The following is a 17,002-nucleotide window of genomic DNA, read 5'->3' on the forward strand; positions in this document are numbered from 1 at the left end:
CGCCATCGGAAGAGAGGCCGAGAGAGTCTCCCCCCTTAGGCTTCCTCCTCCATGGCCTCTCCCCATCTAGGAATAGGTTCTCCCTCTGGTCCTTGGGCACCATGCACCCGGAGGGGCGAGAGCCCCTCTGAGATTGGATCTCTCTCTCTCTCTCTCTGTTTGTGTCTTGTTTTCGCTGTTATTTTCTGGCCCTTCACCGTTTCTTAAATATTGGAGATCCATAACTACGATCGGGCTGAAATTTTGAGGGGATTTTTGTTAGAAAATATCTTTCTTGTGGACAAAGGAGAGCTCCAACCGACTTAAGGGCTGGCCACAAGCTATGAGGGCGCGACCCCACACCCTAGTCATCCCTGGTAGATTGTGGGGCCCTTGAGCACCGTCTTGCGTTGATTCTGACTCCCAAAATTCACATATATTCCAAAAAAATATCCATAATTTGTTATCGTGTTTGGAGTCCGTTTGATATGGATTTTCTAGGAAACAAAAACACACAAAAACAGGAACTGGCATTGGGCACTAGGTAAGTAAGTTAGTCCCCAAAATAATATGAAATGTTTCCAAAAGTATATGAAAGTTGTTGAATATTGGCATGAATACTTCATACATTATCAATACATTGGAGACATATCAGTGATGCCGAATAAGTTGTTGGCAGTATAATTGTTGCATTGGTAAGACCGATTTTCCCGGTTCAGAGGGACCTAGTTGCGAATAGAAACTTAACTACTTGAAAATATAGGGTTACTTGTCAAACGAAAATCCTTCTTGACCATTTTGACAATGAAGACTTTCAGAAAGTTATGACCAATGTTCTTAGAAAATGTTCAATAGATTTTCAAAGAATTTTTAAAAACATTTGCAAGGAATTTTCAAGAAAACGAACATTGAATCGTTCCAAGAAAGCATGGAACTAAAATATGAACCATACAAGAAACTTCATCTAGATGATGGTGGGCGACTAGGTCACCTATATTAGAGTATATTTACTTGAGGAGCCAAGAAAGAATGCATGATCATAGGTCAAACTCATCGTTAAGCTCAAAATGGGGTTACAATTTTTTGTTAAGCATTTTAATGTATTCAAATCACTTGAGTTGCTTTACCTCATGACTTGGAGTGAAGCTTTATCAAGGATATGAGTACATACCTTTGCATGATGTTGATCATATGGCATGTAGGTGAACTTGTTGTGGATGCTCAAAGTTGATGAAGTTCATGTTGAATTGAGTGCGGTCCTTGTTGTTTTGGTTCCCTTTTCACCTACATAGGTTAGTCGTGCAAGGAAGAACATACTATATCCAAATGACAAAAGTGAATTTATTCAACAAATAGTTGTCAAGGATATTTGTTTTTTTGTCTTATTCCCACACCATCAAAGAAAGGTTGTTGATACTTGGCAATGACAAAATTGCTTTTGATGTGAGTTGATGGCAATCTTATGAAGTGTAGTTCCTCCATGTACCTACAAAAGGTTAGATGCAAAAGCATGGCATGGAAAGTTATGATCTCTAATTGTCATCACAAACATTTTCACTCATGATATATTGAATGAAGTTCGAACGAGCCAACATATTTACTATGACATCCTCAGCTATTGCTATAGTAACCTCCGTAATTAAACTAAGTAAACATATGCTAATGGTGCCACGTCATCGTGGTTGCTATTGTTAAATTCATGTTAGTTTAAAACGGTTCAAATTCAAATTTAAAAAATAAATAAATAAAGTCAATCGCTAATAGTTTTCAAATGAAATAAATAAATAAATAATAATGTTTGATATTTGTCAAATATTACTTAAGAAATATTCCTTTAAGAATTATTAAATTTGAGGGGATTTAGTTTCACTAAATAAAGTAAGACTAAAACTGTTAATAGATAAATAAAAAGGAAAAACAGAATCTGAAAATAAAAAGAAAAAGACCCTCCCCACCCGAGTGGGCCGGCCCCAACCAGCCCATCTAACCAGCCCACTATAACCGGGGGGTATAAACCCCCCAAACCCTATGTGCTACCAAGCCCTCCCCGTTTCCCTGCCCCCGCCGCCAGGAGAACCCACGAGGGGATCCCCCTCACGAGCGCCCCCCTTCCCCACCAACTCCCTCGATCTCCCCACGCCCCAGATCATGTCGCCCACTCCGTCTCACCCCTCGCTCTCGTTCACCACACCCAGGAGCTCACAACCGAAACTCTCTCTTCCCCACTCGCTCACCTCACCCCGCCGCCGCACCTCAACCTCACCCACCAGTCGCCGCCGTCGGGGCCCCTCCTCGCCTCCTCCTCGGGCGCCTCCCCCAGCGCTCCCTCTCCACCCGGCCCACCCTCAGCGCTCGCCCCTCCGCTCGCCGATCTCCCTCACTCCTCCCTGCCCCAGGAGAGCGCCCTCGCCCCTCGCCGCCGCACACCGCCCCGGGTCCGCACCGGAGTTGCCCCACCGCGCCCCGCGCCCACGCGCCGGCCCCGTCTCGTTACGCCGACCCTCCCCGGCCGTTCCACACTGTGGCCGCACCAGGCTCCACTGCCTCGACGCCGGCGCCCTCCGCCGCCCCGGCGCCTCATCCCCATCAGCCACCACCAGCGCCATCCCCACCGTCGTCGGCCGTCGCACTTCACCGAGCCCATTGCCTCCTCCCTACAGGAGCTGTGAGCCCCCTCTCTCCCTTCTCCATTTGATTCGGCGACGCCCTGTTAATTGTGCGTTATAAAAGAAAGGGAAACCAAAAATGTGTGTGTGTGTGTGTAAGAATATATATATATGTATGCAATGTATCCATGTGTGTAAAAGTGTATGTTTGTGCAGATGGATAGAGGTATGCATGTGTGTATGTATATATATCTGCATATATGGATATAATTACGTGTAGACGATGTGTGTACGTGTAGCATAGAATATGTAACTCTCGCTGTCCCAATGACGTATGGGCCCCAGATCACCCACCAAATGGCATGTGGGGTCCCTCCTAAAAACATGCAAAATAAAAGTCAAAATAGTTTTATAAATAATTAATATTAATAAATTAATTAATTGGATTAATTAGTTATTTAAACAGTAATTACTGTTTTGAATAATTAGGATTTAATATAATAATAATAATAATAGATAAATAAGTATTTAATTAATTTTAATATTTAAAGATTAGGTAAGTTAATTAAATGAGCTATTAGCTAAATCGGTTAACTAAAGATAAATAAAATATACTAGCCAGTGTATGACAGCTAGGTCCCACCCCACTAATTAATTTGATTAAATAGTTATTTAACTCTAATAATAATTGTGCCTATGACACATGCGACCCACTGGTAAGTTTGACCAATCAAACCCTGTTGACTACTAATGTCAGCATGACATCATGCTGATGCCACAATTGCATTTTATTGAATTAAATTAATCTGTTTTAATTTCTGAATATTAATAAAACTTTGAAAATTATTATAAAATAAACCGTAGCTCAGATGAAAATATTTTCAACATGAAAGTTGATCACCAGAACGGGACGAACCCGGATACGCGGTCCATTCGTGTGTTGCGCGTCCCTAGCATAGAAAACATGGAACTTTTCCATCGTTTTTCATCTGTCCAGTAGTAGCCACAGACCCTGAAAATATCGTTAGATATTCTTCCGACCCGTGTATGATGGATGTTCTGCGTTAGCTCATGCCTAACCATGCTTTGCATGTCATGCTTAGTGTCGCACCTGTTACTGTTATTTATTGTTTATCCCCCCCTCTTCTTATTGGTCGACCCCGAGACTCATGTTGTTGTCGGGTACATCTACCCTCCCCACGACCAGCTCTTTGCCGCAGAGCAACAAGGAAAGCAAACCCCCCTTGATCATCCCTATATCGCCTATGTCTTTCTTCCTTCTGCTTGCATTAGAATTTTCCTACTGTTGTAGTTAGCTCCTATATCTGATGCATAGCCTAATTTTTGATGAACTGCTACTTTCAGTACTACACCTTAAATTTTTTAGTATAGGTGGAGCAATCACCCCTCTGACCCCTTAGTCCAGTTGCCTCGCTTTATTGTCAAGTCTCGATCCCTGATCGACGAACCAGATCTGACAAAGGACTTACACCCCCCTAGTTGTACGACGCTACAGAGCTACTATCGGGTACCGAGGGTGACACCTCATGAAGTACTCGTGATGATACCTCTGTAGTGTAACTAGTCGGTCGTGGTTATCAAAGGTGATTCCTCTTTCACCACTCCCGATGATGTCTCTGTCGTGCAACCCCTGAAGTGTGGGACCCTCGAGGGTGATTCCTCTAAGTCCACCTTGACGGATACATCATTCGGAATCACACGAGGGTGATACCTCGGATCCCCCTGATGTTACAACCACATAGTTACTTGACCATGTTACTGGGATCATTGGTGAATAGTTGTTAGGCGGGTGGATTCCCGCGTGGATTTGTCGATGACTTAATTAAAATGATAATGGATTTGGGTATTTGATCTGGGTTGGTCGCGAAGCCTTATTACGCACTAACCGTCTGAGTTGAAAGAATTACGGGTACTCGATGTCGCAATATCAGTCAAAGCTCTTCAGACGTCAGCGAAGAAGCGGCGCGCACCCGAGTGGTCCCGAGATGCATCGCGCTTGTGATTAAGGGTTGCTAGGACTCACATCGACCGCCCACTCATCGTGAAGGAGCGCAGAAGGCAAGTAGGCCCATGACCCCTTTGTGCTTAGGAGTTAGACCAGCAGGATGGCCTCTCTGTTGAGCTTAGGTGCGGTTGCGATGTGTCGATATTCCGAGGCCGGGCATGACCTAGAAAAGTGTGTTCGGCCAGAGTGTTATCGAGCCTGTCGGGAATATGTTGTGCACCCCTGCAAGGAAGAACTTATCTATTCAAATAGTCGTGTCCACGGTTACAGGACGACTTGGAGTTGTGCCCTGATCTTATACAACTACAACTGTTACTTAACTAGAATTGTTGCTCCGGGATTGCTTCCTCGCAGGGAGTTGGGGAAGGGTCTCTAGGCGTGATCTCATATTTTTATTGTTGCAACAATATTACTATTATTTGTGTTACCCTAGTTCTACTCTCGTTTATTGCTGCAAGACCCTGAAGATGCTAGCCTTCGATAGGACTAGGCCTTCTCTCTCTTTCTCGCATTGCTGCATTCAGTCCACATATAAACCCCTTCTTTGATTCTGATGCATACTTAGCATAGTTCTGATGTAAGACTTGCGAGTACTTTGGATGAGTACTCACCATTGCTTTGCTCCTCCGTTGCCCCTTGATCCGTTGCTGCGACCAGATGATGGAGCCCAGGAGATGGAGTTTCTTGCCAACGTCTGCCCCCCCCCCCCGATGGTGACTTCTTCATGGAGGCCGCTGATGATCAGGAGTAGTTAGGAGGTTCCCAGGCAGGATGCCTCGCCTCGCTCGATCGTTGTTTCTTTTGTGCTAGCCTTCTCTAAGGCACCCCATGTTTAATGTATGTACTCACAGATTGTTGCTTCTGCTGACTCGTGTGTTTATCGAGCTTCTGTATTCTAACCCTTGAGGCCCCTGGCTTGTAATATGAAGCTTGTATTATTTTTAATTGTGTCTAGAGTTGTGTTGTGATATCTTCCCGTGAGTCCTTGAGTTTGCTTGTACGCATTTGCCTGTATGATTAGCGTACGATTAAATCGAGGGCGTCACATTTACAAAAATGAAATACAAGAAGAGTTTATACCGTTTCCTTTTCCATGATAACTTCATCTAATACTGTCATTATTGCCTTTCACTTGCACGATCGAGTGATGTGATAATAATAAAAGGGCAAGGGTGTTGTGGACTAAGCTGGAATTTGCAGGGCAGTTTTAAACAAAGGAGAAGACATGGTAATATTGGCTCCTTGTTACGTGAACAACAAAGCATATGAGAGCCACTCAACATTTTCATCATGGTCTTCTTCTTTTATAACTCAACAAACGGGAAAAGAAGTTCAGACAAACAAGCTGAAATATTTTGGGAGTTTTTGTTTTTCTGAAGAAAAAAGGATAAACTATGGGAAAACAAGAACGAGAAGAGTTATTTACTCGGGAAAGCTCCCAACAATTAAGAGGAAATCTTTTTGGCTTTTCTTTTAAGACTACAACCAGTTCAACAGGAAAGAAAAATCGAAAAGAAGCGAGAAATATTTTTGGATTTTCTAAATTTTTCCAAACACACAAGAAGAAAGTGGAAAAATATAGCTAAAATGTATATACAATGAAATAGGATGAACACTGACAATTTGTATGAAATGTGTGAACATGAATGTAGTGTCAGTGAGAAATACGTACTCCCAAGATTAGGCTTTTTCCTAGCTTGGTAATCACCACTCATAGTAGCCATTAGATCCAAGAAAGTATTTTCGCTGCGGCACCTGAGCATCCCAATCCCGGGCCTCGTCCTCTGTAGTAGCTAAATCATTACAGTATGCAATTATGTCATCTCGCATGATGGTGTATCCGTTCCTGGCACGGAAATTAAACAAGGACGACACAGGCGACACAATAATATCACGAGTAACCTCATTGAATACTAAATTGTAATGAATGCCTTCTGATGTATTAGTTGCTGGGTGAAATTATGTTCTATCATAGATTGTTGGTCAAGATAAACATGGGCAATAAATAATCAGTGGGTTGTATAGCCACTTCAAAACTCTTAGCTAGGCGTGTGTCGTAAATACCACCATGAATCATGCCTCTAGTTTGCTTAAGATGCAAGTGACGTGCGGCAATAGCTCCTAAGTTGTAAGTGTTATCACAATAAAGTGCATGGCCCAAAATAGCCAGGATCGAGGAATTGAGACTGCGACCCTGCTCCATAGCAGTTATGCGTTTTTCTATGAACACAGAAAAATGATGCACAAAAGGAAATTGCAGACTAGTGGCTCTGGCATTCGATACTCCCCTAGTTTCCTCCACAGTTAAGGTGAGGAGGAAATTCTCGAATTCTTAAGGCTTAGGGTCTCGCACTTCCCATCAGAGGAAAGCAAGCATATTTCAGAAAATCAGGCTAGAGGCAATTCATAAGTTGTTGCATATAGATTACAATGTACTGTGGGAACATCAGGAGTGTTCATGAAATAAAAATTTTGAATGAAGGAATTAGTGAGGAGGTAGTGTTGGTCACACTCATCAACGGAGAAGTTAGTCAGACCGGCTTTCGCGATAAACTGCATGAATTCTTCAATAAAACCAACTTCACTCATGAAGGGGGTATGTGGCAATTCACACGCCCTAACCTTCGTGCTGCGAGAAATGTTGAGGTCGCTATCAAGAGTTCTTCCTACAAGTACTTTAGGACTCTGGCTTGAAGAACCCTTCCTTGAAGGACATATCCTTAGGAAATTCATTTTCCTACATATAATTTCTAATTTTTTTGGACCACATGAAACTATGTCAATAAAACCTTGCAAGATTGGTCGCAACTACTCATATGGGTACTTAGAGGCTATATCAAGCATTCATGATACTTGGAACTCAAAGGTTTCAACATGAAAGCTCATATTCTACTGCACCAAGTGAAGCAAATAAATCAAAATATAAAATTCTAAAGCAAAAAACTAATTGGAGGGATGGAGGAGTCACATACCAACGAGCAATACCCTTGAAACAGTTTTGGAAACGGAGTCCCGGACAAAGAGATCGAAAATTTCAGTTTGTAAGGGAAGAACATGGGATAGAGAGTGCTAGGAATTTTTTTCTATATGTACGATACAAAGTGGGTGATGACGAGGTGATGTACATGCTTGTTGCCCCTCGTTGGACCCCAAGTGGAAGGTGGAGATGTAGTCAGTAGCAGATTTCCCTTACACGGAGACTGTAAGGTCTATCGAACCAGGAGGATTCCTAGGCTCAACAAGTAGGTGTCTTCAACCCTGGCACTAGCAGAAGACGTGGACTTGCACAGACAAAAAATAACTTTGCTCCCAATGAGTACTGAGAGGCTGTCAATCTCTCCGGCCTTGTAGTTTGCAAAGGATCAAAACACAAGCGGGAAGGTAATAGTGATTGCAACGGAAAAGTAAAGAAAGCGGTAAATAGTGGAGGTGGAAGAAATGGTGGTGATATGGACCGAAGTCACATTATGTTCACTAGTGATGTCTCTCTCCCAAAAGATGATGAACAACTATGCTAGGCTAAACAAATCATAGTTGGGCAATTGACATAATTATGATCGCACCAATGCTAATTATGCTCCTTGATAGTTAGCGGTTCAATAGTAATGGGCAATACGTCGAGACAAGTAGACCGTTTATTCATCAACATCTACTTACTAATTATCCACCTTGAGATATCTATGCAGAACATCTTTCCGGTATTAAATTGCGAGCCCCACCCAAAGTGTAAACTCAAAGCAACGGACAACTGCATTAACGAAATACGCGTAAGGTAAACAATCCTTGCAACCCTCGTCACAATCACCGTTGTTTTCTCCTTGGTGGCAACAAGCACATCCCCTAGTCTCATGTTTCTATCACTCAAGCTAGACATCGAGGGGCCCGAACCCACAATCATGCATAACGCTCCCTCTAGGAGTTACGATCTACTACTTGGCCAAAGCAATAAAAAGCAACGTAGAACATGCAAGAATCACTAAGGAACATAATATAAAAGAATCATCAAATATATAACTCATAACAATTTGAACATAATCTCATAATCCATCGGATCCCAACAAACCGAGCATAGCAATAGCAAGAGAATTATGTAGATGCCTTGATCATGTAGGGCAGCTCACAAGGACTAACCATTGAAGATCAAGATTGGAGAGAAGACATCAGATAGCTACTGGTCATGGACTCATGGTCCAAGGGAAACTACTCAAGGCACAACCAGGAGGCGTCCATGGTGGTGGAGAAGCTCCCAGAAGTCAATCCTCCCTCCGGCAGGGTGCCGGGAAGAGGTCTCCTGATGCTCCCGATCTCGGAAGCGCTGCGGTGGCGGAACGATGGAGAAGTTCGCGATTCCAGAAAGTCTGCGAGGGTTTCCTCACGGAACACTAAATGTAGGCCAAAGGAGGGCACCGGAGGAGGTGGGGCCCACCCAGGCGACCTCCTGGCGCGGCCTGGGGCGTGGCCGCGCCAACAGGCCGCCTCGGAGGCCCCTGGCCCCCTTGGCGCGCTCCGTCGATGATCCCGAAGCTTCTGTTTCGCTGATTTTTTAATATATTTTTCTCCATGTTTTCGGGCTTCGGAAAATTGGGTAAAATCCCCTACAAAAAGACATCAGCACACAGAAACTGGCATTGGGTGCACTTAGTGAGTAGGTTAGTCCAAATATGTGTAAAATTATATAAAAGTGTAGCAAAACATATAACAATGTCACCCAAAAGATCATGGAACAAGCAGAAATTATAGATACATTTGGGACGTATCAACATCCCCAAGATTAGTTTCTGCTCGTGCCTGAGTAGATAAATTATAACACAATAATTTCTATGGTGACATGCTAACACACATACAAGAACTTCAAAGCAAAGCAAGTGAGATATGGAATACAAGTCAAGACAATAACAAGCAGGGGTCTATATCTAGTATTGAGTTTAGCAAAGTAAGAACATAAAAGTGCAAGAGCTCTCGCTGTCCGTGACTCAAATTCTCCAAATGGTGTTTGCTTGCAAGAAGTGGGGGATGGGTTAAGAGATAAAATATATTTTTTAATTGAGAACTCAATCTACTAAACCTCACACTTAGCCTCCTTTGGAATCTTATTTTGACTCATCCCCAGACCTCTTGTCAGGCACAAGTCAAAATGATCCTCTCCGTTTCGATTTGGAGCACTCATGCAATGGATGAGCGTAAGAAAGATACGTTGGCACTTAGGATGGCAAATAGAATAATGATGGGGAAGGAAGAAAAAAAGGTGTGAAAGGCTCACATCAATGAGGACAACCATAGGTGAGAGAAAGACAAATGATAGATATGATGTGAGGAGTAGGGATTGCCATGTAACGGGTGCACATATGAGCTAAGGTAAGCTCTCCAATGGAACTAGTGGGGGTGCATCCAACTTGTTTGCTCACGAAGACCTAGAGCTCATTTGAGGAGGCTCATCATTGGAATATGCAAACCAAGTTCTATGGTGTAATAATCCCCACATAGTTATGCATGAATGATAATCTCTATATAGTACCAATATAGCAATGGAGTACGAGTGTGGATCTTTCAAAAGGAATAGTAGTGTTGCCCCCTTCTCTCTTTTTATTTCTTTTTTTCTCTTTTTTTGTGGCCTCTTTGGCTCTTTCTGTTTATCTCTCATTTGTCCTCTTTGGGATATTTTGTTTGTCCTCTTTGGGATCTTCTCCTCACTTAAGGGCAACACTCTATATTTTACATGTATAGAAATAAAAAACATCACACTTTATAATAAGTACTCAACATAAAGACAAGTGAAAACTATCATGATGTATGCAAATGTATTCCTCTACCAGTGTAGCAGGATATGCAATGATACTAGCGCGTCATGTAGCAGTAATGAGGGCAAGGCCCAACTATCATGTGGCTCTATGATCAAGCAAAAGCATGTATGACATGAAGATCAAGTCATCAGATGATGGACGTTACATGGCAATGTATCTCGGAAAGGCTATGGAAATGCCTTAATAGGTAGGTATGGTGGCTGTTTTGAGGAAAGATATAATGAGGCTTATGTATGACAGAGCATATCATGTCATGGGTTTGGATGCACTGGCAGAGTTTGCACCAACTCTCAATGTGAGAAGGGGCAATGCACAGTACCGAAGAGGCTAGCAAAATATGGATACTGGAAGTGCCAACAATCGAATACTCACAGTAGTCCGAAGAACTCATACACTTATTATCGGTAACGCTCTATCTAGTTAGGAAATTCATAAAGAGACAAGTACCCCGAGGAGTAATGTTTGGGGGTTTGGTTATCCCTGCGCATCCTCGACTCATGTTAACATGAGGGTACTCTAAATATTCCAACCCCTCTAGAGGTTAGCGATCAATTTAGTAGCTAGAGTTCTCAACTAATTTTTAGGTTTTGAAAAACACACGGATTTCCCAAAATATGACACCTATCACCAAGCTCTTGGCACCCTCTTGGCACCAATAATCCAAACATTACTTCAAATCAATACCTCAAAACAATTGCAAGCTACTACTATACTTAAATAGCAACCTCAGTTACCTACTTATGCAAGACACACAACTCAATGCAACAAGCCAACTCTCTAAACAAGATAAGCATGATAACTCAAGAGAGTTCCAAAATCAACTTAAGTAAAAGCTGTTAAGAAGATAAGCATGAAAGCTAAGAGCTAATCATGACAGTAGCTACGAAAAGATGAAGAACACACAAAAAGAATAAGCATGAAAAGCTATGTTGTGTTCTAGAGTGTAATGGAGTGTGTGTGTCTCCCAAACAAGGTAGGCTAGGTTCTGACTTGTTAGGTACAGCAAGCAAAACTAAAACAAACTAAAAAGTAAATAGCGGGACGCTCCAAGCATAGCACATATCATATGAAGTGATAAAAATATAGTATGGGGATGGACGACCTGATGATTGTTGATAGAGAAGGGGATGCATGTGGGCATCCCCATGCTTAGACGCTTGAGTCTCCTTTGAACATTTCTTGGGATGCATGGGGGCAGCCCCAATCTTGAGCGTTTGACACTCCTTTATCTTCTGTCATCATCTCTCCCATCGCAATACTTGAAAACTCCCTTCATACAGAACTCATCATAAGCTGATTAGAGTAGTTAGTTCCCTTAATAAAGTAATTCAATGCCTGCTGGAAATAAAGATTCTCATGAAAATCTAATGCTTCCATGAATTCCAAAATATTTTGCAAATAAAAAATCAAGCTTCGGATTCACAAAACAATGAAAACACAAAACAAGGCATAATCTGTGAAAAACAGAACATCAGGTAGTAAATAATTTATTCGGGGCACTTCTCTAACTCAAATCAAAAAACTCACAACAGATGCCAGAAAGACAATTATATAGATCATGCTTTCAAAAACATTCAGATGAAAAAGATGATCTGGTGATTTTTGGCAATTGTTTTTGTCAAGGAGACAGAATCTGTTTCTGGACAGCATGTCATAATTTTTGAACTTTCTTGCAATCGGAGGCTATAACTTGGCACCAAGCTTAAAAATAAATATTAGATGATGACGCTACAGTAGTAACACACACATCAAGACCACTAAAACAGAAAGTAAAAACATATTGGGTTGCCTCCCAACAAGCACTTTCTTTTATGCCTTTGAGCTAGGCATAATGCAAGAAGATCAAGTTGTATCAATTGAACCATCATCAAGATCATCAAAGAGCTCTTCAATAATACAACTAGTATTAAGAGGACTCTCAAAGAGAGACTTAGTGGAAACACTTCTAGGAGCAAAAGCAAAGGTAGTAAGACCAATTGGAATTTCATTTCTAATTCTATTTAAGAGAGGTATCTCTTCCAAGGTCTTCACAGTTTCAACACCCTTAGCAATAGGTGTACTTGTTTCGGGTTGATGAACCTTGGGTACGTTAACGAACCTAGGTCCCTTCCTTGCGGGGGTTTCTACCTTTTTAGTCTTGATGGAGGATAGAGTAGTTCCTAAAGTTTCAAAAATATCCTCGATCTTATCAATCCTAGAAGGATCCACATCATGGGATTTAAGGGTCTCCAAAATTTTGTAAATTTTGTTCATGGAGCTATCAAGCGTATTTAAGTTCCCTTGAATTCTATGACCTAATTCATTAATATTACTCATGCTTGGCATCTCTAGCTCTATTTTCTCAATTTTACTCATAATATGAGATAAAGTGATATCATCCTTTATGTCAACAATAGGTGGGATTCCGACAAGATTTTACATAATGTTAAGAGCCTCCCCAACGGGTGCTTCCAAGAAATTCCCTCCTATTACTGTGTCTAGAATAAACCTATGCCAAGAAGTAATACCAACATAAAAAAATTCTAAGCAAAGTAGTGGTGAATTGCTTCTTGGTGGCTCTATCTTGAGAATTCTCAATTCTATACCAAGCATCTTTCAAACTTTCTCCAACCCTTTGTTTGAAGGTGAGAATATCTCCTTCGGGTGCAACACTAGAGGCAAAGGATTTAGGCATCCTGACAAGGCAAAGTAACTAATTATTTTTTGGTTTTTGGTATAAGACTCCAAAGCAAAAACTAGAAAGCAAACTAACAAGACTAAAAAGCAAAGGTAAAAGATAGTGTGCAACTCCCCTATCTTGAGGAGTGGAGTCCCCGAGAACGGCGCCAGAAATTCGCTTGATGACGAGGTGATGTATATGCTTCTCGCCCCTCGTTGGATCCCAAGTGGAATGTGGAGATGTAGTCAGCCACAAATTTCCCTTACACGGAGACTGTAAGGTTTATCGAACCAGGACGACTCCTAGGCTCAACAAGTAGGTGTCTTCCACCCTAGAGCTAGAAGAAGATGTGGACCTGCACACACAACAAATAAGTTTGCTCCTTGTAGTTTGTCAATCTCTCCGGCCTTGTAGTTTGCAAAGGATCAAAACACAAGCGGGAAGGTAATAGTGATTGCAACGAAAAAGTAAGGAAAGCGGTAAATAGTGGAGGTGTAAGCAATGATGGTGATACGAACCGGAGTCACATGATGTTCAATAGTGATGTATCTCTCCCAAAAGACGATAAACAACTATGCTAGCGTAACCAAATTACAGTTGGGCTATTGACCGAATTATGATCGCACCGCAATGCTAATTATGCTCCTTGATAGTTAGAGGTTCAATAGTAATGGGAAATACGCCGAGACAAGTAGATCATTTATTCATCAGCATCTACTTACTAATCATCCACCTCGAGATATCTATCCAGAATATCTCTCTGATATTAAGTTGCGAGCCACACTCGAAGTGTAAACTCAAAGCAACGGACAACTGCATTAACGAACTATGCGTAAGGTAAACAATCCTTGCAACCTGGGTCAGAAGCACAGTTGTTTTCTCCCTGGTGGCAATAAGCACATCCCCTGGTGTCATGTTTCTGTCACTCAAGCTAGACATCGAGGGGCCCGAACCCACAATCATGCATGACACTCCCTCTTGGAGTTACGACCTACTACCTGGCCAAGGCAATAAGAAGCAACGGAGAACATGCAAGAATCACTAAGGTACATAATATAAAAGGATAATAAAATATATAACTCATAACAATCTGAACATAATCTCATAGTCCATCGGATCCCAACAAACCGATCATAGCAATAGCAAGAGAATTACATAGATGCCTTGATCATGTAAGACAGCTCACAAGGACTAACCATTCAAGCATACGATTGGATAGAATACATCACATAGCTACTGGTCATGCACTCATGGTCCAAGGGAAACTACTCACGGCACATCCGGGAGGCGTCCATGGTGGGGGAGAAGCTCCCGAAGGTCAATCCTCCCTCCGGCAAGGTGCCGGGAAGAGGTCTCCTAACGCTCCCGATCTCGGAAGTGCTGCTATGGTGGAACGATGGAGAAATTCGCTATTGCAGAAAGTGTGCGAGGGTTTCCTCATGGAACACTAAATATAGGCGAAAGGAGGGCACCGGAGGAGGTGGCACCCACCCAGGCGACCTCCGGGTGCGGCCTGGGCCTAGCCGCGCCAGCAGGCCGCCTGGGAGGCCCCTGGCCCCCCTCTGCCCCCCCTTCGGTGATCCCGAAGCTTCTGTTTCGCTGATTGTTTTATATATTTTTCTGGATTTTTTCGGGCTTCGGAAAATTGGGTAAAAGCCCTTGCAAAAAATACATCAGAAGACCGAAACTGGCACTGGGTGCACTAAGTTAGTAGGTTAGTCCAAGTATGTGTAAAATGGCATCAGGCCGTGGCCCAGGGGGGTCGCGCCCTTTTGTCTTGTGGACCACAAGTGCACCTCCCTGGTGTACTTTTTACTCCAAAAATTCTTATTTATTCCAGAAAAAGTTCGTGTTAAATTTAGGTGGCGATCTGTGATTTTTTGGGTCATTTTCTAATGCACGGAAAACTCACATAGCAGGAAATTCATGGCACTTTTTTTATACAAGTAAAAGAACATTGAATAAACTTGGGGTATAGAGAGATCTGAAAACTAAATTCAACGATCTCATATCTTTCGAAGAGGATCCATTAATAAGGTTGATCAAGTCTTACCAATAACCGATTCTAATAAACATGAAACCGAAAAACATTCATATGACACTAGGTCACCTCAGTGGGGGTTTGCATATCCCCAACAACGAGATTATAGTAATTCTTTTTCTTGGCAGTAGGTAGTCGGATTTGAAAATCTCCGATGATGACCATGGCGCAAGGCTCGATAACATTAATATTTTTACCAAAAATTGCTTCTTTGGGAAATGCATAGTATGTTTCTTTCCATTGACATTGAAGGTAACCTTGCTTTTTTTGCAATCAATAATAGCCCCTGATGTATTTAAAAAGGGTCTACCCAGGATGATCAACATATTTTCATCCTCGGGCATATCAAGTATAACAAAGTGTGTTAAGATAGTAACATTTTTAACCACATGGTAACATCCTCACAAATTCCAATAGGTAGAGCAGTGGATTTATCAGCCATTTGCAAACATATATCAATGGGTGTAAGCTTATTCAATTCAAGTCTTTTATGAAGATAAAAGGGAATAACACTAACACCGGCTCCTAGATCACATAAAGCAGTTTTACCATAATTTCTCTTAATGGAGCAAGGTATAATGGGGACACGAGGATCTCCCAACTTCTTAGGCACCCCGCCATAAAAAGAATAAGTAGCAATCATGGTGGCAATTTCAATTTCCGATATCTTTCCTTTGTTGGTAAAAATATATTTCATATACTTAGTATACACATGCATCTTCAATATATCAGTCAAGCGAGTACGCAAAAAGACAAGTCTAATGATTTCAGTAAAGCATTTAAAATCTTCATCATCCCTACTTTTGGAAGACTTCTGAGGGAATGGCATAGGTTTTTCAACCCATGGTTCTCTTTCCTTACCATGTTTTCTAGCAACGAACGCCCTCTTATGATAATGTTTATTCTTTGGAGGTGGGTTATCAAGAACCTCAATAGGTTCTATTTATATATCATTGTGATGTTCATTTTCATTATCACTAGGTGCATGTTCACCACCAGATTGTGTCTCAGCATTAGAAATAGAAACATCATGGTGATTCTCTATAGGTTTTTCTATATCAAGCTCACTAGGGGCATGCAAAATCCTATCATTTTTCTTTTTCTTTTTGTTCTTAGAAGGGTTAAGTGTATCATCGTTCATTCTCTGCTAAGCTTGTTTAATTCTTTCAAGGTGACCTTCAGGATAAAGAGGTTCCTGAGTCATTCTACCTCGTCTAGTCAGTACTCTAACAGCATGATCATTCGTATTATTCACCTCATTTTGTGACTAGCTACTTAATCTAGTTCGTTGTGAACCATAGAGGCATGTTTACCTAGACCTTTCACATCATTAGCAATTCTGAACATCCAGTCACTCAAATGATTTATCATCATGGCATTATTCCTCAACTGACTCTTAACATAGTTATTAAATTGCTCTTGCTTAACAATGTAATTGTCAAATTCATCCATGCATTGATGAGGAGTCTTAGCATAAGGTATATCATTCTCATTAAAGGAACAGACAGAGTTTACCTCTACTACCTGTGTGGGGATATCAAGTCCAAGTATTTCTTTGATCCGTGGCAACTTCTTATATCCTCAATTTTTATACCTTTCTCCTTCATGGTTCTTTTTTCTTCTTGCATATCTTCAGGGCCGGGAAATAGAATACATCTCTTCTTTTGGATAGGTTTAGGTGGTGGTTCAGGAAGTGCCCAATCATGAGCATTTTGCAACATATTATTTAATAGATTTTCGGCTTGTTCAATGGTTCTTTCCCTAAAAACACAACCAACACAACTATCTAGAAAATCCCTAGAAGGGTCTGTTAGACCATCAAAAAGATATCGAGAATTTCATTTTTCTTAAGAGGATAAACCGGCAAAGTTCTTAGTAACTAGAGAAGCC

This window comes from Hordeum vulgare, chromosome 1H, assembly GCF_904849725.1.
Source record: "Hordeum vulgare subsp. vulgare chromosome 1H, MorexV3_pseudomolecules_assembly, whole genome shotgun sequence".
In the NCBI taxonomy this organism is placed as follows: domain Eukaryota; kingdom Viridiplantae; phylum Streptophyta; class Magnoliopsida; order Poales; family Poaceae; genus Hordeum; species Hordeum vulgare.